The sequence below is a fragment of the Grus americana genome, chromosome 4 (assembly GCF_028858705.1).
Source record: "Grus americana isolate bGruAme1 chromosome 4, bGruAme1.mat, whole genome shotgun sequence".
In the NCBI taxonomy this organism is placed as follows: Eukaryota; Metazoa; Chordata; class Aves; order Gruiformes; family Gruidae; genus Grus; species Grus americana.
In genome coordinates, this window is record NC_072855.1 from 62,101,929 (window position 1) to 62,123,016 (window position 21,088).

The 21,088-nt window shown below is 42.0% G+C and overlaps 1 long non-coding RNA gene across 3 annotated transcripts in view; it reads left to right on the plus strand.

The window, feature by feature from the left end:
- The window catches only part of LOC129205688 (uncharacterized), a 47,777-nt gene extending 40,053 nt beyond the window's left edge, over positions 1–7,724 (plus strand). Inside the window, exons 4-5 of one of the 3 annotated variants that reach the window (XR_008576818.1) lie at positions 6,172–6,339; positions 6,930–7,724. This is a non-coding gene — a long non-coding RNA (uncharacterized LOC129205688). The other 2 variants (XR_008576819.1, XR_008576817.1) reach the window with 2 other exon arrangements.
- Positions 7,725–21,088: the final 13,364 nt, after the last annotated feature.

The following is a 21,088-nucleotide window of genomic DNA, read 5'->3' on the forward strand; positions in this document are numbered from 1 at the left end:
AAGTTTCATAGTTTTGAGCTTAATCCACACATAATTGCAGGACTTCATGAGCTGGAGATTTGAGAAAGAATAACAGAAATGACCAAACTGCTGCCAGTTGTCATGTTGTAAGACATCAGAGTTGGCACTGTAATAGTATGGAATGGAGTAGATCACAACACTGCTTTTTCAGCAGGACTGTAAAAAGTACAGTGGGAACAAAGAATCTAACTACCCTGACAGAGACACTGTTCTGATCTGTCTGTGCTGACTTCAGTGGCACAAGCAGGTGTGAGTGAGTTTGGAATAATGCATGAGATGAATAAAAGAATGTGGTGAAGAGAGATTACATTTTAAGTTAAACAGCTGCTTTAAATGTTACTCTTCAGCCATCCATGAAAGCATGAGCTCACTCAGGACTGGAACAGCTTACATATAGAGCTTTTTTGGTTGGCTGGGGTTTTTTGTTTTCATTTTTTGAAGGCTGAGATCACAATGCCTGTAATGCCTTTATTCAGTGTGAGCAGCACCTCCCTTAATTAGTATGCCCATAGAAATCAGGTGAGTCCAGCTTGAGGGGAGCAGTGCCTCACCAAGGTGAAAGAAACCCTTACTGGAGTGTGTTTGGGAGCTTATGATGCTGATCTTGTAAATGAGCTTCCTTTACAGTTATACTGTGGGAACTGAGATGGGTTTATAAAGTGTAGTGTTTCCAACCGAAAAATTACCAAACACATTTTTAATGTTGTTTAAAAACACACACTGAAAGACAAGAGAAACTGTCAACAGTACTGCAGCTTGATGACAGTTATTTTGATCTTTTCTATTCTTAGAACCTATTGCAGGCAGACTCCTGCAGATGCATCTGTGAAGATTGTAATTGATATGCAATAATCATTCTGTGGGATTGGGAGGAAAATTCTGGGTTTTTTTCACAGTACTGCTTTTTGCATGTGTTTATTTTCAAGCATGATTTTCATAGAGAAGAACATTTTACTTATTGTGTGGTAGAAATTCACACATGAAGAGTCAATAGACTAAGATTTCACCATGGCATAGTCTATTGCATTTGCATTTCTAGTTGCATAATACATTTAAGTATTCAAATATTTTAAGCAGGTATTAGATGTACAGAAAACATTAAACTCTCTGAGATATGACAAAATATAGAGGATTCCCTGGAATGCTGGAGGTGAAATTTAGTTATGTGCTTAAAATGAAATACACAAACAGTACACATGATACAGAATTTTCAGCTGTGCTTTCAAACCTGCTGAAGGGAAATGGATGCTTAAATCTTATTAATTGAATGGGAATTGGGCATCCATATCTCTAAGTGAGCTTTGAAATTTAAGTCTTTATGCAAATTAGATGAGTTGGCCCATTTGTGCTGGACAATAAAATTCTGGTCCTTGATTGAGTGGAAAGTATTTGTGAGAAGACTCCAGGAAACAGGATTTCTCTTTTGCAAGCTCCAGATTGTGTTCTGTTCTGGAGGTGTTGGAGCTCGATAAAGACAGGAATTTTTTTTATTTCAATGGAAATTTTTCATTTCTTATTTTCTTTAGTAAAAAGAATAAAAATGGAAAATGCAACTTTATACTGAGTTGGTTACATTGGAGAAGTAGTTCTGTTCTTCTTCTATCTCTTTTTTTCCCCATCTCCTTTTCCATATCCAGTATAGAAAGGGGGCCCACTAGAACTAGAAGTTTGGGAAGAAATGAAGAGCATTGTATGCAATTCCACCTGACCTGAATGGAGAGGTTTTAATGTCCAAAAAAAGATGAGGCAATGAGCATTTAATTTGGAAAATGTTGCTATAATTTGAAAAGCCCCTTCTTGGCTGCCTTAAATTAAAGAAATAAAACCCCCAAGCATTCATAGTAAGAACTTTTGGAAGAGGAAAAATGTTTGCAGGCCCTGCTGTACACTGCCTCTTTATCTGTATAAAACTCAGTCGTGTCCATTTGTTGGGATATAGTGTGCTTCACATGTGTATTCTACACATATAGTTCGGTAACTTGTAGAAGTGCACATTTGGAAGGTTAACGGTAGGCATTTAAAGCTTTTTAATGTTTGAAATGTTAACTTCCATTTAGCATCAGTCCTGCTTTTCACTGAATCACTGCATTGTGCTTTTCATTGCAGCATTCTGACTTCCCTACGAATCACATTGTCTGCTATTTAGGCTATTCTAACAATGCAGAGGTAAAATCACTGTGCGAGCAGAGGATAGCTTTCAGCTCTAGGCTCCTTTCTTTCTCCGCATTCTTCTTTCTGCTATTCAACCTTTCTGTCTTGGTTTTGCATGCTTTCTTGCAAAGCCCTGTGGCATGCTTTCAGAAAAGACCTGTTGAAGTAATGTTTTAAACTTTATGAACAGTTCTTCCAAAATAAGAAAAGTGGTCACCACAGACTGAAGAAAATATGTCCGTCCATAAATCAACAAACGTTGCCCTTTCGGTGGTTTTATTTACCTATATCACTTCTTCCTCTTTTTTCAAATCTTCATCAATACTTTTTCTATTCCTTGACAACACAGCATCTCAGCCCCCTTATTTTAAATTAAAGCTATCTACATTTATCCTGTGTCCTTCTTATGTGGATTTGCAGCCTTTCCGTCCCCTATCTTATATACAAGTGCTTTCTCTGCTTCTGTTTCTGAAACTATGTTTTATTACCTGCATGCCTACACTACACAGGTACTCTTGTTACAGATGATGCCACATATTATCATTGCTTTCTTCATCCTCTAAGGATTAATATAGGGTTAAAGTGTGAGCAAGTATCCCTAGGAACTCAAAGATCTTTTCACTGTATTATTTATGGGTGGATATAAGTAATATTAGTCATACTGATGATTCTGTAAAAAAGACATTCTTCCTCCTTTGAATTAATTAGCTAATGCAGAGCTGAAGGTTGTCCAGCAGACACACACAAAGATCCACCATCCTTCTTGAAATTAAAGAGCTGTGGGTGTAGGTAAACTGAAATTTGTTTACAATAAGTAATCACTCTTATTTTAATACATCAGCTGTGAAGCTGTCAGTTTCTTTGGAAAATAGCTGAGGTCGTTTCAAAGTTAGCAATTAATTTCTTTCTTATTAATTGATGAATTGGTGGCTATAGATTGCTAACCAAATAGCATTTTTATTATTTATTGTCAATCTTTCTGTTCAAATTTATTTAAATTCCTGTCCTGATTTTCAGCTGGGACAGAGTCAATTTTCACAAGAAGCTGGGAGGGGACACAGCATAGCTGACTCAAACTAGCCAAAGGGGTATTCCATACCATGTGACATTATACTCAGTGTATAAGGGGAAGGAGCTGGCTGGGGAGGGGGAGTTGCTGCTTGGGGATGAGCTGGGCGTCAGGTTCCGCGTAGTGAGCAAATTGCATTGTGTATCACCCATTTGGTATATTCTGTTGTAAGTACTGTTGTTGTTATTTTCCTCTTTGCTGTCCCAGTAAACTGTCCTTATCCCAATTGATGAGTATTACTTTTTTCCTTCTGATTCTCTTCCCCATCCCACCGGGAGGGGGAGAAGTGAGCATATGGCCATGTGGTACTTGGTTACCAGCTGGGGCTAAACCATGACAATTCCCTATTGCAAGCTGTGGAGCACCTGTGCTATCTCTTTGCATGCTTACCTCAAAAAAGCCAACTGTTGCCTGGTTATACGAAGGTACTCAAGAAGTGGAAAAATTTGTATATACAGTTACACTGGAAGTTGCTGCTAAACTGAGGCACTTGTCACCCTTTTGATGGATCATATGGCTGAATAGCTCACACAGTTTGTAGCAGAAGTCTTAGAGGATCTAATTTTGAGTCCAAGTGTCCAATATTGTACTTATAAAGGATGGTAATGGTGACCTTATGTTTTTAACTGCTTTGAGATTAATTTTCAGCCAGCCCATTGCTGGTTCTCTTGTGGCTTGTTGTCATCAGCAGAAGCTTTCCCAATCATATGCAGCATGAGAAATATCTAACCTCTTTCAAAGGAAGTAAAAAGACTCCTTGTGGTACTTGTAAGCTTTGGATCAAGCCCGGAGAGTCTCCAGAACAGTCATGTCTTTGACCTTTCTTGACATGGTTCTTGGTAATCCCCTGCCTGGAGCACAATGGCAGATTTGAACTCCTGTGAAGCTACAAGATGCTCCTAGTTTTCTGAAGCAGGGAAATCAGTGAAGGAGTGAGGAACATGAGAAGGTTTGTTGGCATCACTTAGGAACAGTGAATAAAAAGGCCACAGTAATTTAGTAGTTTCTCTGTCAATAGCTGCTTGGATGTTGAAAAACAAGGAGGAAGACTGGGAAGCCAATAGTACTTTAGTACAATAGATAGTGAATGCTCATGCTATTGTTTTGCAAAAGGTAAAGCTTTTTAGTGCAGTTGGCCTTGAATAATGCAAATGTCAGAAGGGGGAGAGGAATGAATGCCCGAAAAACAGTGGGCTTGGAGGCTATTCCTGCACTAGCTGTAAACACACAACCCCCTCCTTCAGAAGCACTCTTAAAGGTATGAAACAACTCTTTTTACATGCTAACAGAACTTATTTGCAGGCCATACCCTCATGTCCGTGTTCAAATACTACGTGACACTTCAATCCCCAAGCAAATTATTTTGATAAACGTTTTACTCTCCTGTACCTTATTGACCTACCAACAGAAGAAAATCAATGGAAAATAATGTGCAAAATCTTCTCTGGTCAGTTTTCTCCCTTAAAAAAAGGGAAGTGCTAGATGGGGCAGGCAATGCGCTGAAGTCTTTGCTGGGACTGCTGAGAGACTGTAGTGCTTAGACAGTGCTGCTGTGATGGGTAATAGTATAAAGCTCTAAGGCAGACACACAAGATAGTAAAAAGTGGCAGAAGTGTTCCCTTAAGAGTATACTGTTTAATCATCAGCTTCCTATCATCATCATCTAATCTTATGGCTCACTAGCAGTCTTGCTGAAAGATCTTTATATTAGCTATTGGGGTATTGGCATGTCAAAATGCCAGCAATGAATTTTTGTAGCTAATTTAGAAAGCTGGATACTTTGCAGGACTTTTGGGTATTCAGTTTCAGCATGTCCTTCATAGGGAGAGCTCACTAGTCATTCACTTCTTAAAGAAAAACATAGCAAAACTCTATAAAAAAAATAGAAGGTCTTTGGTGAATGAAGCCTCAGAGAGGAAAAAAATAAAAAGAAACAAAATAAAGTATATAGGCGCTGAACCCTGATTTATCTGCAAATAGGATTAACAGGAAATAAGTTATCATTCTGAGCCTTGGCACTGATGGATTTATTGAACAGTCCACTGTGGATGTTTATTTTCTTACAATTTTTTCTTGTGTATACTTTAGTTTAGTTTTCATTGTGAAATGAATATGTCTTATGCTTCTATTTGAAATATCTCAGAAAGCAAGATGAAAAATCAATAACATAAAAAAATGATCAGTATAAAATGCTTAAATAAAACACCTGTCAACAAAGAGAAATGTTAACTGATAGTTAACATAATAAAGGTAAAACTCTGTTTCTATTTTAATAGTGCTTTCCAAATCAGTTTGTCATGTATGTTGATCAAACTCTGGCTTTACCACAGGGCTTTTGTTAGTTCAAAAACAGCATTACGAATGTGGATAAATATAATTTTTCTTGACATCTCTTGGGTATTTGAATAATTGACAAGATTTTTGTCTTCCTATGTACTGTAATCTTCAAAGAACAATGGATTTAAGTATATGATGAGAATGACCTAGTTTAATGAGTTCACTTCTGATGCTGCATCCAAATGGAAAGCATTTTGTTACTGTGACTCTTCATAATTCACACACTTTCCTAAGGAGTCTTCAGACTAGATAAAAAGCAAGCAAAAAAGGCCTACCATACATTTAGACATTTAAATAAGCAGATACATTTTCAAAAGTACTGAATATTTCCCGGTGGAATTCATCCATAGGCAGATGGATTTTTAAGAACCCAGTGCCTGCAGCGTCTGTGGAGAATGAAAGAAAATGACTACTTCTTTCAGCAGGGCATTTTGATGAAAACCTGTCACCTTTGTTTTGTTAGCTAAATAAGAGTTGAGATCCATTGGAGATGTGTTGTCCAATGTGAGTATTGAACACTGTGGAAAACTTGGCTTTGTTCAAAGCTCTATTTAATTTGTGGGAAACTGGACCAGTTTTTGTTTTGTTTCCAGATAAAACAAGTAGTCTGCAGTTTTGTGCGGATGGTGAGATATAAAAGTCTGGTGGTGATTGCCATCTCAGAAAAAATACCCTTCAGGAGGATTTGAGGTTTCATTTTCAAGGATAAATATACCCTCTGCAGAAACAATTTTGCCATGGCAAAGCTTCTACACATTCCAGTAAGCAGATTTTCCAAATTACGTCTTTACTACATGCCTATCCCATTAGCAGAGTCACGTTGTTATTCATATCCCTGTAATGATCACTTCTGAAACATTTACACTCTGTGTTTGGCTGCTTACTCAGTGGCAAGATTATTGATTGCAGGCACTTATTAAGAAAGTATGAAGCAATAAGCTATGAGAGCTGTTGATAATTCAAAAGGTGAAGCTGGCAATTATATAGGGATCAGGGAGATTATTATATACAGGGACTAGGTAAATATGACTGATTGCTGTGGCACTGCTGTGATGACTATTTGAATTAAAATGTATCATTATTGATTATTTGTTGTTTTATTATTGCATTTTAAATCTACATCTTTTTAATGCAAACGGCCTATTCTACACTAGAGCTAGAATATGCTACTGACTGATTTATGAATATATCACTCTGTTACAGTATTTTTTATCTCTTGGTACAGTTTTTTATCAGGTTTTATTTTTTCTTATTTTTCACTCTGCTGCCACTATTTGAATGAGACACAAATCATGTACCTTATTTTGAATTCTGTCTCTTCCTCTGTTGCTGTCATTATATTATCTTTAAGGACTGTTCTAATTATGAAAACGTTGCAAGAACGTCCATCCTGCAGGATTACTTACAAACGACCCAACAACAGATACCAGATAAGAGTCAGGAAACACCTCTTGCCACACCACTGTGACAAGATTGCTCGATGAGTCAACTCATGACCATATATGGAAGAAACACTCGGAAGTTCATGAAAAAGAACACCAAAAGCGCCTCTTCAACAAACTACTAGGGACCATCAGAGACTTAAAGCGCATGCGTAATTAAGATGTAAATATTATAATGAGTTCCGGGAAACTTAATGAATATGTATGATTTGGGGCAATATAACCCTCACTGGCTGTAGCTGGTGGCCTGCATGATAGGCGGAGCTATCCCCCGTGTATCCGGTGCCGCAGTAAAGAATGCCTGCTCTTTAATATTGCATTGGTGTTAAGGAGTTTTATTCCCGATTTCGGTGACAAAAAGACAATGAAGAGTATTCAAAGGAATTTTTTTTTTTTTTTTTTTTTTAAAAAGGAGACATACTTTGGTCTCTTTCTTATTTGACTTCTAGGTCTCCCATGAATTGAGCCTCATTTGAAATTAAAAAAAGCAAAATAAACATAGAAACAAAAGAATTTATCAAACCAGGTTAACATTGAATCAGTTTGTTTCAAGTTGCTTTCAGATAGTTGTTTGATATTTCATGAGAGCTTACCTGCAAATATTAAATGTATGGCCTTATTTTAGATCCTTTTTTTCTGCTGTGAATAGTGCTGTTCTGTGATCTCAATAAGCTATCTAAAGAAAAGAACAGAAAAATATTGTAGTTAATAAAAAGCCCCAAATGTGACAACTGTGTGTGCTTAATTTAAGGAGGTCTGTGAAGTCTAAGATTCAGGTTTAAAAGTAGTCATTATTTTTCAAGAATTTGGTCCTTTCAGATCAGCTGCTAAGCAAGGGCAGCAGAAAGCAAGCATCTAATGTACAGATTACTCTACGTTTGATGGTTGTGATGCATGGACCAGTAAGACTTGAAGTATGCATACAAGTGCACTGAAACTGGTAGAAGTATATTAGTTTAACATGAGTGGAGAATTTGCACTTTTTAAACTGGAATCTGTATAAAGAGATGAAAACCTTGAGAAGGAGTTGAAATTCACCTGTGGAATAACTTTATAGTGATGATAAACTCTCACTTCCTATAGTTCTTTTCTGTAGGATTTGTGAATGGCTTGGATAAAGGATGTTTCTGGAACACACAGTTCATCCTTCTATGCGATGCCTGCTGCTGTGCTAGCAGAGACAAGGTAAGTCCCAATTTTGCACAAATTAGTTAATGGAGGGGAAGCCCATGCTTCCATTAGTGCATGCAGAAGTATAGTTTAATTCTGTGTATACAGCATCTCATTCTAAAATCATGGTTGTACTGCTCACATCCTGATATGGTTATAGTGGCCCTTCGCAGTTGATCTATGCCTGTCAGAGGACCTTCACTGGGCTGTTAGGTTGAATGCTCAAGATTAAGAAATTCTAAAAGCACTCCTAAGTGCTTTTTGGAATCTTCTAATTAAAAAGGAAACCACCTTGTCCACTAAATATTTCTTTTACTATAGTTCTCATCAGTTTCCCCAAATATTGAGCTCCTGGAGGTGCAACACAAGCAGTACTTGGTCTTGCCCCTTAAAGTGTCATGAAAGTATAATTTAGTACTCTTGATGACTCAAAAAAGCCACTTTGTGTATCCTGTTTTCTGGAGAAGCAGACAGTACTTTATAACCTTTATTGAACTCTTAATACTGTGACATATTTCTGTCTGGAAGCTCTGTCATAGAAAATATTTTAGAATTTGGTGGAATATTATTTCTTTTAGCAGCATAGGTTTTATTCTGTTCACTAGTTATGAACATGGGCTCAAGGTTCTCAGCAATCCACTTCATAAAGAAGCGAGAGATGTGAAGACAGTTTGGTTGTGCTTACCCACTTCTAGTGAACCTTTCTGAGATGTGTTTCTTTGTGCAGGAGACAGTGCATGGTCTTGTGTCATTGTCTTGGCTGCTTCTAGGTTACTAGTGAAGGGTTTTGCTTCCATACAATGTGCTTGTTCAAAACCCCACAAGAATAATTCTGTTCACCTCACCATCATGTACTGTCCTTGTTTTCTGATCCAATTACTTCTAGTAACTAAAAAGCAGCTCTCTGAAGCTTATATTATTCCCTACTTAAGCATGGGAATTCCCTGCAATGAGTTTTGGGAGGCAAAAGCATTTTATTTCCTACTTGTAGGCTATCTGCTTATACCAATTTCTAGCCATCACCTAGGACATTCCTTCATCCTTCAGCTCATGCCTTGTATCACTAGACTCCAAACACTCCTTAAAGCTTCATATGGGATTGCCCCAGAAAATTGTGGGGACTAGAGCTATTGTATTGGGGGACAGAAACATGGAGTAAGCCTGTTTGCTTTATAAATCTGCAGTTCCACAGTGAATCGAATGCTGCTCTGCAAGGCAGATTTTTATCTAGAAGTAAGATGAGCTGTGGTTTTATCAGACAGAGATCTGCTTTTCCACTCTTGAAACAAAAAGATAAAAATTTGGACTTTTTTTAGACTATCATCTGGACTATTTTTTTGTTTTGTACTTTAGTATAAGCTCAAGTATGTCAATTAAGACAATGTGTTACTCTGACTATTATAGAAAATAGAGGCTTAGTGTTTAAATCATTGGAGCTGGGATTTTTGTATATTGGTGAGAATTTGGCTTTCTATCAAGGTGACTATCCCAATGACTGCATCTTTTTACGGGCAGGCATATGATTTTTTCCACCCATATTTTGAGTTTGAATCTAGAAGTGGTGTAACCTGCTTTCAGAAACATTATTTGGCTGGTTTACTAGGTGGAACATGGTGCTTGTACTAGCTGTCCACATGGCTTCTGACTGGAATTAGTGAGTGTTTGGCCAGGTTGAAGTTCAATAAGAAAAAGATCTCATTTTACTTCAAAGTGCTGTGTAGGCACATTGCCAAAGTCATAAACAGAAAAGCTGGTTGGTATTTTCTTAAAAAAAAAAAAATCCTTGGGAATTAAAATATTTAGGCAAAAGTTTAACTCTGATACATATGCCAGTAGTGATAATCCTCTCCTTGATTCTTGACTCCATCGTAGGATTTCTGGTTGTGTTACAGCAAAATCAAATGTAACCAAGACTATTGCTGCTAAGGGTGACTATTGGATAGTCCTACCCCTCTGTTAGTTAATGTTTATCCAAACAATGTACTAATTAACGTGTGACTGTCAAGAAGTAGTTGCGTAACTGATAAATTGTTAGTTTGACCAACAAGCCTTGAAGAACCATGTGGACTTGCCAAAAGTACCGGGAAACTAGGGGAAAGGTAATTCTGGCAGGGGTAATTGTGACCACTGACCTGTGGACCACCTACCCCAATTATACCACTTACTCAAAAGATAAAAGCAGAGAAAAGAACTAAGCATGCATTCTAGTTTACATGCTAGATGAAGAAATCTAAACCAATCATTTAATAGAATAACAATGCATATGTATTAGAGAGATGAATATATTAATGTATTATGTATAAATAACCACTGATTTGGAGCTTTGGTGTGCTGTCTTGGGACAGACACCCATATCTGCACAAATATGCAATAAAATACCTCTGCTTTATGCATATATTGGCGTATTGCACACTGGGTAAAGGAACCCCCAGTTTTGGGACAACACTTGGTGGGGGGACCCAGGGGGTTGGTAGATTAACCACTTCACTGGATTTTGAGAAATTCCTACTTAGAATGTTGGGGTTTTTTTCCTCTCTGCTCCAGATTACAAACTTGGATTTCAGGGTGTCACCGAAACCCGGGAATAAACCTCGTAACACCAATGTAGTGTTAAAAGGCAGGCATTCTTTATTGCAGCGCTGGATGCACGGGGGATAGCTCCACCCAACGTGCATGCCAGGTGATCACCAACACACAGGTTATGTAGGATCAAAACATACATATTCATCATTTTTCTCAGAAAGGGCAGTCCTATGATAATCATTTCTTAGAATCCATTTCCATATTCTCCTCCCCGTCACGCATGCTCAGTGATTTGAGTCGGTGGTCCTCAAGGGTCTCTGGTGGTCGTCAGTGGTCTTGCGCCTGTGTCCGCTGGATGACCCTCTTCTTCCAGGCATGCGCAGTATCCTTGCTGTGGATGCACCTGTCCATAACAACTTACTTCATAAGATTAATATCTCCAAACCTATTGTTCAGTTTGGTAGGGACTGTACAAGGAACGTAGCAGCATTGTACCTTGCCATGGTCAGTTAGCTTCATTACCTATTACCTTGGTTACAAACTAATTATCTCAAACTGATTCTATAGTTTCTGTTTCATGGCCCCTATCCCACGATTACAAGGGGATGGTCTTATTTCTGTAACATTACAAAGAAGCAAACTACCGCTGGCTTTAGAACAGTGTAACTACTCTGTAGTAACCACACTCATGGGAAGTCTGTCATTAGAGCTAAATTGCTTTTTATTCGTTGTGAGATAGTGGTATGCCTGAAAGTAGCTATCAAACATAGCTAGCATAGAATAAGTAGAGATTTGACCGTAATTGGTGTTAAACTGTTTGGGTACTGGTATTGTCATTGTCCCACCTCCCAGTAGCTGTTCTGTGTTTACCTCTCTGTTGTGGGGATGGGAGAAATGAGTATTGAATTTGACCAGCTTGGGAATGTTTGGAAAGCTTGAAAGTTTTGAGATGGGAAACAGTTCCTGTACAGGAGGAAAAGAGAAAGATGGGTTTGGTTTGCTTCACTATAGCATGCCAAGTGTGTAAAATCTTTTATGAAGGCAGCAGCTTTTTTTGAGAAAACTGTTAGAAGTGTAACTAAAACCATATTGGCAGTGTCTCCCCCTGTCCCCTAATACCAATGTGGGCAGTGTGGTGGGTTGACCCTGGCTGGAGGCCAGGTGCCCACCAGAGCCACTCTATCACTCCCCTCATTCACTAGACAGGGCAGAAAAGGTATAACGAAAAGCTTACAGGTCGAGATAAGGACAGGGAGAGATCACTCACTAATTATCATCATTAGCAAAACAGACTGAACTTAGAGAGGAGATTCATCTAATTTATTACTAGGCAAAACAGAGTAGAGGAATGAGAAATAAAATCAAATCTTAAAACGCCTCCCCCCACCCCTCCCATCTTCCCAGGCTCGACTTCACTCCTGGCTTCAACCTCCGCCCCACTCAGCGGCACAGGGGGACGGTCAGTTCATCACATGTTGTTTCTGCTGCTTCTTCATCCTCAGGGGGAGGACTCCTCTCATCGTTCCCCTGCTCCAGCATGGAGTCTCTCTCACGGGGTGCAGACCTTCAGGAGCAAACTGCTCCAGCGTGGGATCCCCCACAGGGTCACAAGTCCTGCCAGCAAACCTGCCCTGGTGTGGGCTCCCCTCTTCATGGGTCCACAGGTCCGGCCAGGAACTTGCTCCAGCATGGGCTTCCCATGGGCCACAGCCTCCTTCAGGTGCCTCCGCCTGCTCCGGCATGGGGTCCTCCATGGGCTGCAGGTGGAATCTCTACACCCCCTCATCCTTCCTCCATGGGCTGCAGGGGGACAGCCTGCTTCACCATGGTCTTCACCACGGGCTGCAGGGGGGGTCTCCGCTCTGGTGCCTGGAGCACCTCCTCCCCCTCCTTCTGCACTGACCTTGGTGTCTGCAGAGTTTCTTACATCTTCTCACTCCTCTCTCCGGCTGCAAAAGCTCTCTCTCTCTAACTGTTTTTCTTCTTCTTAAATATGTTATCACAGAGGCGCTGATTGGCTTGTCCTTGGCCAGCGGCGGGCCCGTCTTGGAGCCGGCTGGCATTGGCTCTATCAGACACAGGGGGAGCTTCTAGCAGCTTCTCACAGAAGCCACCCCTGTAGCCCCCCCGCTACCAAAACCTTGCCACGGAAACCCAACACAGGCAGCAAGAGGGATGTTGCATCAGAAAGCAAAGCAAACTGGCTTACTTTGAGTTTGATCCGGAACTTAATTTGGTGATGTGTATTTGGTGTGATATTTTCAGGTTGTCTTTAAAAGCTCTAAAATTCTTAAAGAACAAGAGTGAAAACTGAAATGAGGTTATTGTTCATGGGACTGGCTATATTTTGTGCCTGTAACATCACTTCAAATAATTAAAATGTACCTGCTTTCATTCCATGATCTTTCAGCAGTGAACTAGAACATTCTTCAACTAAATTTTTATAACCATTAATCAGTGAAAATATTTATTACTGCAAACAGACTTATAACCTAGGTCAGCCATAAAGCCTGAGTAGGTAAGGTTTTGCAACAGATACTGCAGAATTTAGCCAATGTTTTGAAAGGATGTCACAAAGGCAGGTGAAATCTTTGTGTTCTTAATTCCCTGCACTTAAAAAGATTCCCTGTCTTGCAATGGGAATAAGGAGTTGCAAATTACCAGGTTAACACCCCAAACACGAAACAAACCTTTCATTGCCTTTAGTGTGTTTTGATTGGGATTGGGACAGCCAGCCTGGGACATACTGATGTACTTAAGAAAGCATGTTCTTAACAACTCCACTCTCTTACCACTTTGAAATTGCAGGTGGGAGAAATAAAAAACTCTGGTTAGATGCCCAGCACAGCTAGCATAGAATCCTAGAATGGTTTGGGTTGGAAGGGACCTTAAAGATCATCTACTTCCAACCCCCCGGCTGTGGGCAGGGACACCCTCCACTAGACCACATTGCCCATAGCCTCATCCAGCCTGGTCCTAAACACTTGCAGGGATGGGGCCTCCACAACCTCTCTGGGCAATCTGTTCCAGTTCCTCACTACTCTAACAGTAAAGAATTTCTTTCTAACATCTAATCTAAATCAACCCTCCTTCAGCTTAAACCCATTACCCCTTGTCCTGTCACTACACTCCCTGATAAACAGTCCCTCACCATCTTTCCTGTAGGCCCCCTTTAGGTACTGGAAGGCTGCAATTAGATCTCCCCAGAGCCGCCTTTTCTCCAGGCTGAACAATCCCAACTCTTTCAGCCTGTCCTCATAGGAGAGGTGCTCCATCCCTCTGATCAGCTTCGTGGCCCTCCTCTGGACTCTCTCCAACAGCTCAATGTCTCTCCTGTACTGGGGCCCCCAGACCTGGATGCTGTACTCCAGATGGGGTGTCACAAGAGCAGAGTAGAGGGGCAGAATCACCTCCCTCGACCTGCTGGTCACACTTCTTTGGATGCAGCCCAGGACACGGTTGGCTTTCTGGGCTGCAAGCGCACACTGCGGGCTCGTGTTGAGCTTCTCATCAATCATACCCCCAAGTCCTTCTCCTCGGGGCTGCTTTCAATCCATTCCTCGCCCAGCCTATAGTTGTGCTTGGGATTGCACCGACCCACGTGCAGGACCTTGCACTTGGCCTTGTTGAACTTTATGCGGTTTGCACGGGCCCACCTCTCCAGCCTGTCAAGGTCCCTCTGGATGGCATCCCTTCCCTCCAGCATGTCGACCGCACCACACAGCTTGGTGTCGTCGGCAGACTTGCTGAGGGTGCACTCGATCCCGCTGTCCATGTCGCCGACAAAGATGTTGAACAGTGCCGGTCCCAGTACCGACCCCTGAGGAATGCCACTCGTCACCGTTCTCCACTTGGACATTGAGCCGTTGACGACAACTCTTTGAGTGTGACCATCCAGCCAGTTCCTTATCCACCGAGTGGTCCATCCATCGAATCCATGTCTCTCCAATTTAGGCACAAGGATGTTGTGCGTGACAGTGTCAAATGCCTTGCGCAAGTCCAGGTAGATGATGTCAGCTGCCCTTCCCTTATCCACCAACACTGTAACCCCATCATAGAAGGCCACCAAGTTTGTCAGGCACAATTTTCCCTTACTGAAGCCGTGTTGGCTGTCACCAATCACCTCCTTATTTTCCATGTGCCTGAGCATAGTCTCCAGGAGGATCTGCTCCATGGTCTTGCCAGGCATGGACTGACTGGCCTGTAGTTCCCTGGGTCTTCCTTTTTTCCCTTCTTAAAAATGGTGGTTATGTTTCCCCTCTTCCAGTCGGCGGGAACTTTGCCAGACTGCCAGGCCTTCTCAAATATGATGGAGAGTGGCCTGGCCACTTCATCCGCCAGTTCCCTCAGCACCCGTGGATGCATCTCATCAGGTCCCATGGACTTGTGCACCTTCAGGTTCCTTAGATATTCTCAAACCTGATCTTCTCCTACAGGTGGTGGTTCTGCATTCTCCCAGTCCCTGCCTTTGCCTCCTGTGACCTGGGCAGTGTGGCTCGAGCACTTGCAAGTGAAGACTGAGGCAAAGAAGTCATTGAGTACCTCAGCCTTCTCCATATCCTGGGTAACCAGGTTGCGTGTTTCATTCCGGAGGGGACCCACATTTTCCCTCATCCTCCTTTTATCACTAACATAAGTATAGAAACTTTTCTTGTTCTCTTTAACATCCCTGTCCAGATTTAATTCTTCCAGGGCTTTGGCTTTCCTAGCCTGATCCCTGGCTGTTCGGACAGTTTCTCTGTATTCTTCCCAGGCTACCTGCCCTTGCTTCCGTCCTCTGTAGGCTTCCTTTTTTTGTTTGACTTTGTCCAGGACCTTCTTGTTCATCCATGGGGGCCTCTTGGTGTTTTTGCCTGACTTCCTCTTTGCTGGGATGCATCGCTCCTGAGCTTGGAGGAGGTGACCCTTGAATATTAGCCAGCTGTCTTGGGCCCCTCTTCCCTACAGGGCTTTGTCTCATGGTACTCTTCCAGGCAGGTCCCTGAAGAGGCCAAAGTCTGCTCTCCTGAAGTCCAGGGTAGTGAGCTTGCTGTGTGCCCTCCTCACTGCCCTGAATTCCACCATTTCGTGGTCACTGCAGCCAAGGCTACCCTTGAGCTTGACATCCCCTACCAGGCCCTCCTTATTGGTGAGAACAATGTCCAGCATGGCACCTCTCCTCATGGGCTCCTCTATCACTTGCATGAGAAAGTTGTCTTCTACACATTCCAGGAACTTCCTGGATTGCTTGAGCTCAGCTGTGTTGTCCCTCCAGTAGATGTCAGGGTGGTTTAAGTCCCCCATAAGGACCAGGGCTTGTGAGCATGAGGCTGCTTCTATCTGCCTATAAAGGGCTTCATCTGCTCGGTCCCCCTGGTCAGGTGGCCTGTAGCAGACCCCCACTATGATGTCCCCTGCCCCAGTGCTCCCTTTAATCCTGACCCACAGGCTCTCAGTGGGCTCCTCCTCCATCCCCAGGTGGAGCTCCATGCACTCCAGCTGGTCATTGACATAGAGGGTGACACCCCCTCCTCATCTGCCCTGCCTGTCCTTCCTAAAGAGCCTGTACCCTTCCATCCCAACACTCCAGTCATAGGAACTACCCCACCACATCTCTGTAAAGCAAATAATGTCATAGCCTTGCAAGTACACACACGTCTCCAGCTCCTCTTATTTATTCCCCATGCTCCATGTGTTCGTGTAGAGGCATTTCAGTTGTGCCCCCGATGAGGCTGACTTGTTGGCTGGGGTGGCTGGAATTCTTTTGATGTATCTTCCCAGTGTCACCCTGTTGGTTCCTGTTGCATCCAGAGCCCCTGGCTCATCTCCTCTAGGCTTCGAGCGTGCTGTAGTGCATCCAGCACATCTCTGAGCAGTAGGCCGAGGGCCCTTGCCAGCGCCCTGTCCCTCCAACCTGGGCACGTCATCCCACAACATGTCGCTAGCAAGCCTGATGTTATCCCCCTCCCCCTTCGAGCCTAGTTTAAAGCTCTGTCGATGAGCCCTGCTAGTTGCTGGGCAAAGATCCTCTTCCCCCTTTGGGAGAGATGAGTCCCATCAGGGTTCATCAGGCCCAGTGCTGTGTAGGCCGCCCCATTGTCAAAGGACCCAAAGTTGTGGCGTTCACACCAGCCACAGAGCCATGCATTTATGGACTGCATCCACCTGTTCCACCCAAGATTGCTGCCCTTAACTGGAAGGAGGGAGGAGAATATTACCTGCGCTCCCGAATCCTTCAGTGACTGCCCTAAGAGCCTGAAGTCCCTTTTGATCGCTTTTGTGGTGCGTGCCTCTGCTTCATCCCCACCCACATGGAGGAGCAGCAGTGGGTAATAGTCAGAGGGCTGTACCAGGCTGGGGAGTTTCCTAGCGATGTCCTCGACACGGGCCCTGGGGAGGCAGCAGACTTTTCTGAGTGGAGGGTCTGCCCTGCATATTGGGCCCTCTGTACCCTTCAGAAGGGAGTCCCCTATAACTATAACTCTCCTTTTTTTCTTTGTTGGGGTGATCACGATCCGAGGCATGGGCCTTTCGGGCCTAGGTGCTACCTCTGGAGTAGCTTGACTGTCATCCATATCCTCGCTCGAGTGGCCTTCCACAGCCAGAGCCTTGTACCTGTTGCACAGGGGTACGTGGGATGGTGAGGCAGGTGAGTATGAGAAGGTTCGCCTGCAATGCCATGCATGGACTTGTTTCCATTCACTCCCCCCTTTCAGGCTGCTGCCTTCTGCCTGGCAAGGGGAGGATACAGGGTCCCCTTTACTTTGGCTTTGGTCTGTTAGCTGTCCCTGTTTCTGTCTCAGGGAGGGCAGAGCTTGGCTCCAGCATGCATCAGCTGTCTTTATAACCATATCTCTGTGCTATTCAGCAAACTCCTTAAATGTTGTTCATTGGTGATTCTTATAATTTCTGAGTCATTAAGAAAGTTTAACTGTGTAGTATCTTGAGTCAGCTGCTGTGGATTTGGCTCCAGCTGAAGCCTGTATACCTCATGAGATTGAAGGATGAACCTGAGATGTTCATCTCAGGTGTTGTTCTCTTTTTGATATTCATGCTAGTTTGTGAGGGAAGAACTCCTAAAAGTCTGGTTGCATTGTTCAAATCTCGAAGCTCTGCTGTCTTGCACTTCAGCTATTCTATGTCCTCCCAACACTTGCTGCTTACAGACTGTTATGGGTGGTGAGAGGGCTGCAGTCTATCTGTGCCGGAGCCCTGGCTGCTGCAGAGAGAGGGGATGAGTGTAGTATGGTGCTATGTGCAGGATCTTGCCTCATTTGGTAAGCAACAGTTGTCTCTCCTGTCCCCCATTCCTAAGAGGAACACACCTGGTCCCTCAGCTTAGGCTTGGCAAAACCTAATTCTGTTTGCATTGCAGAGAAATGAGTCTCTTTCTGTACAATGGAAATTTCCCCTGGCAATTCAAGAGGCTTGTGAAATCCTCTTTGTTTCACATGACCAGGGCTTGCTTATATCCAGCTCCACCTCTTTGCATTTCTTCTGTAGAAGGAAAGTTGATGGGGATGTTTGGAATAAAGTGTTCTTCTCACCTTCTTCACACTCTTGTGATCTTCACCAACATCTTCTTGGCTCTGTGCTATGTCTTACCAGGACCGTGGGGATTTGCTTGGATGCTCAAAATAAGAGTGACAAATTCTGTTGTAGTATTTGGGCCTCTCACTGATTATAGTTAGGATATGGATTCCATAGTAATATGCTGAAAGATTTACTGAGGCCAAACCAAAGACTTGTGCTCCCTTTTCAAATCTACATTCACGTTTTCCTCCTCAGGAACAGTTGGTCTATATGGTGAAGGCAGCAGATAAATATGCAAGGTGTGTTCTGGAAAAACTGAAGGTTTATGAACCAGTGAACACCTTCCCTCTCTCAGCCCTGCAGGAACAGATGGACTGGAGAATACAAGGCATCAGTAATTTATGAATGGCTGGGACAGTGCTTCACTTAAATAAAACAACATACTGCATGAAAGACGTGGTTTTAGCCTTGTTCCCAGGCCTCCACTACTGAATTCTTCCATAGAGTGTATAAAGGATTCACTTCTGCATCTCTGCTGCTAGACTATGATAAATTTTAAATTCTAAATGCTTTAAATGTCATTGCTATGAATATACAGTAGATAGGGCTAAAGAAATCAGTCTGTTAATCCGATCTCCAAAGTAATTTCAGCATGTTGGAGGAGGGTAGCATGTAGAACTGTTTTGAATGCTATAGTTTGGCAATTTCAGGGAATTATTTGGATTTTTATTATTGACTTTGGTCAAAGTTAATTTGGTATATGCTCTTGCATATTTTTCACCTGGATACAGCAAAATACATACTTTTATGCTTTATTCAGACATTTCAGTATCTAATTTGTTGCAATATATCCATTTAAGTGCTGCAGTTGAATAGATTTCTATGTAGTTTCCTGGTCTGAAGTTTTCAGCACTGCTGTTATCTTGTTTCATATTCTTACTCTGCTTAGTTTCTTAATTATAATTGCTTTGTGTAAAAGTGAAATTGAGGCTAAGAAATAATTTTGTGTTTTGTGGGATTTGCATTTAATTACCTTTAGAAAGATTGTATTCCAACTTTCCAGGTTTTTCTTTCTAAATTACTTTTTCCTTCTCCAATGTGGTTCATGTTAATGGTGGAAGGAGGCAGGGATAATGGCATGAAAATTTTGTGCAGTTGCATGACTCATTCTGCATAAAACTAATATTCTGGAAGACTGTGAGCTACATAGAACATTACAAACACCCCACTCACTGTGTATTTTTTTGCATGCAGAGTCTACTCTTATCACCAAAAAAAAAAAAAATCTATTCCGTTTTTATTTGGATAGGGTTGACTTCTTCTTTTTAGCCAAATCTAGACTGAGCCCCACAAGCTAGAGGCCTAATCAATACCACACTAACTGCTCCATCAATTCTCTTTTGCTGCTTTTTCTCTCTTATCTTTCCAGGAGACTGTTGTTATCTCAGAGCAGGTAATTGATTTTTCTAGGTAATAACTGCAGCAGGTTATCAGTGATATTTCCCACATTCCCCTGTACTGCAAGTGCCTATCAGGGTCTGACAGATCAGACCTGCTTTCTGATTATTCCAAAGCAATGACTATGTTCAGCCTAATGCAAAAAGCCACAGCTGATATAACTCTCAAATAAGCCCAACTGACTTAAAACTTAGACCTTTCCACCTCAGATGCTACAGTAGGACAAGCAAATTTGCATGTTCCCATCTGGCAAGGAATTTTGCAGATATCATCTTGCATATAAAGTGCCTAAAAATAATAGAAGACTAGATAAAGAAATTTGGGGATGGAAGAGTTCTAGGACTTGGTTTTTAATTCAGGATCTCATTCCAATTTGTAAACTTAGATGACAAGAAGTGCAAAGCTTCACGAGCCTTCCTTTCACCATGCTTGGCTATTGATGGAGAGTGAAGGAATGTGTAAAATGCTGTTCCCTCATAGGAAGTAAAACCACCTGCACATTAGAAATGCTGATGACATTCAAGAGTCATCATGGTTCCTTTCATCTACCAGTTTGGAAATTGGTATCATTTTGTCCTTAAACCAGTGCCCAGCCCAGAAGTTTCCCAAGGGCAGCGATGGAGTTTAGACTGGGTTCAGTATTGTAGCAGGAATCTGGGGTGGGCAAGGAGATGAGATGTTTAAGAAAGTTAAACTTGTGTGATCTTTCTCATGCAGGCAATGAAATGCATGCAATTCCTTCATCAGTGTATGCTGTTTGTCCTCCTTGTGCCTGTTGCCCTAGAGATTTGACAGCTCTGTTACGGATCTTGGATAGGCTGGCTTTTCAGTTGTGCGCTTGTTGGCTTGGAGATGTCTGTTTACCCAGCTAGGGTTTACCAGGGATATGGGATAGCCCATAAAATTCATAGCTACTGAACAGTTTGATGTGTACTGAGCATGGATCTCTATGTGAAATGAAGGAGTTTGGCATCTTTCAGAAACACCTGTACTGAAGGAAGAAGTCCACCATCTCCAGGGTTGTTGCATTCCTACAAAACATGAAAAACAGCACAGTCAACATTGAGAAAAATGACATTTAACCTTTTAAATTTGCTAGTCATATCCTGAATATGAGGAGAAACTAGAACCGCAGAAGAGCACTGTTTGGGCAAAATGTTTGTCATAGACTTTTACCTGAGATCTTAATACAGCATCATATTTATTGCATGTGGTATTTTGCTGCATTGTAGCATTATGAAATACTGAACAAAAAAAGATTGCTAGATGTGTTTTCACATGATGTGATATTACTTGACTAGTTTCATTTAATTTCATTTGTCCAATAAGTCCAGATACCAGATTCTGCTTCTGTGTAAAGTTCTTATGAAGTATGTTCTTGTCACTGAGCCTCATTGAACTCAAT